This window comes from Plecotus auritus (genome assembly GCF_963455305.1).
Source record: "Plecotus auritus genome assembly, chromosome: 4".
In the NCBI taxonomy this organism is placed as follows: domain Eukaryota; kingdom Metazoa; phylum Chordata; class Mammalia; order Chiroptera; family Vespertilionidae; genus Plecotus; species Plecotus auritus.
The window spans coordinates 116,952,912-116,955,144 of record NC_137775.1 but is presented as its reverse complement, the minus strand read 5'-3'; the positions used below and the strand labels follow the sequence as shown (position 1 = coordinate 116,955,144).

Here is a 2,233-nt window from a genome sequence, read left to right as displayed (position 1 = left end):
AAAATAGTGGAATTAACTGTAATTATATATATATATATATATATATATACACACACACACACACACACACACACACATATACACACATACATTTTAAGTTATAGGAAATAAAGTTTTTTTGTCATGTAGTGTTAAACAAAATTAAAGTTTCATATTTTATATATTGGAGCACTTACTCCTCACTCCTGCTCGACTATGCTAACTGTAGGAGCACAGGTCCTCAGACACAGGGTATTAGACGGAGACATGAGAAATCGTAGACACATACAGGAGAGACTTTATTGTAGACTGAGCAGCCGTTGCTCCTACAGGAACCATCAGACAAAGCAGTTCTTCAAAGCAGCCCCACAAAGCAGCCGTGCAAAGCAGCCCAGCCCACCTGGCTGGTCAGTGGCAACTTATACACACACTCAAACAGAAGAGGCCTCCTGCCTATTGGTGATACACACTCAAACAGAAGAGGCCTCCTGCCAATTGGTGATACACACTCAAACAGAAGAGGCCTCGTGCCAATTGGTGATACACACTCACACAGAAGAGGCCTCCTGCCAATTGGTGACGCTCGTGCTACATTAACATAAACAGGTTACATCATCACCTGCATGCATGCATATGGCAAAGTGGCCTTGATTATCTGGCATACTCTGATTAGGGTTCCCACAATTAGTAGCATAACTCAGAATCCTTAATTTGGTATAAGTGTGACATATTTTCCTGCTTTCCTGTGTTCTGCTAATTCACCATAACCTAAACTGCTTTATAAACCTGATATGTTGGAATTTAACTTGACTGTTTTCACTTATGTTCTGATTCCAAACAAAACTTTTCTTAAGCTTCTTCTATCTCTGGATCCCTCTAATCATCAATATCATCCAAGTATGGATCATTAGCCCCTGATAAATCTGTTCCATTTTCTTCATAATCTGGAAAAAAGTCTTCCTTTCAAGTAACTCTTGATATTTCTCTTGGTAATCTGGGTCAGCTGCTGTGAAAGAAACACTATCAGATGTACAAAATGTTGGTTCATTCATGAAATAGTTAGGATCTTTTTCAAGTGTTGCTTCCCTCTATGTTGAGGTCAAATGGATCCTACCCTAGTTACTTGCCCAGAGTTCGACAAGCTTCAAGAACATCTGTTTTATGTCTCTGCTGCAATGCGCATCCAGGACAACATTTTCAATCCTCTGAATAATTTCTTCCATATCAGTCTTTTCTTTTTCCCTCCAGGCATCTTCAAAACCGACCCTGTCAACTTCAGTAATTTTACCACACAAGTTCTCATCCATAGGATTAGAAAAGAGGGCATGCAGCAACTCCTGAAGACCAACCTGAAGAACATCTGTTCTTGTTCCCTGTCCTTTTGTCTCTTTGCTCTCCATGTTAAGATACATCTTATTCTGTAATTTCATATCAGTCCTACATCTTTGAAAGTAGCAATTGGCAGAAGTTGCCATTCTGCGAGCTAATTGTCAGATGATGGCACAGGCGTGCTCCCAGGTAGGAGAGATTTGGAATATACGTGGCCTGTTGATAGATTAGTTCCCCAAGTTCTTACATATCATTGGCTGTTGTAACTCAGCCATTCAGGGTCTCTGCAAACTGTTCAATTTCAGTTTTAAAACTGCCGGCTGCTCTGTAAGATGATTCAAAAAATCCTGATAAATATATTCTGATAAAGTGGGATAATCCTCATAACCATCCTCATAGGATTCTGTATAATTAGAATAACCTGAAGGGTAAAATTCAGGGGTCCTTGCAGACAGCTTGGATATTATCACCTGGGGTTTAGCCATCACTGACTCCGAGTGCCCACCAGCTTAGGAAGTCAAAGGGCCCCTTTTTTCCTCCCCCAACCTCCCTTCCTGCATTGCTTATTAGGGAGGCTTTTACTATCTGCTCTGTGTCCTTGGCTGGGGAAGATAATGGTTTGTTAGTTACAAGCTGGCTGTAAATTGCCCACGTGATTTGGCCTTTGCTTTAACTTCCCTGTAACTTTATGACCCTTTTTACAACTTTTAAACTTTTCATAACTTTCACAAATAGCTAGCTTTAGAAATCACTGTCTGCTTCCTTCAAAATGCATCTCTATACCTTATGCCTTCTATTACACAAAAGCCATATAATTTCTTTTCAATTAGTTAGAATTCTTAGCTCTTAGAAGCCTTAATTTCTAATAACCAAGAAAAGCAAACAACCAGTATTCCTTAGATTGACCCTTATGAATATATTTTAA

At 39.5% G+C, this 2,233-nt stretch overlaps 1 pseudogene across 1 annotated transcript; it reads right to left on the bottom strand.

The window, feature by feature from the left end:
• Positions 1-795: 795 nt before the first annotated feature.
• LOC308246799 (polyadenylate-binding protein-interacting protein 1-like) lies at positions 796-1,799 on the bottom strand (annotated as a pseudogene). The gene has a single exon. The product of its transcript is annotated as a polyadenylate-binding protein-interacting protein 1-like (transcript).
• Between the last annotated feature and the right edge of the window lie 434 nt (positions 1,800-2,233).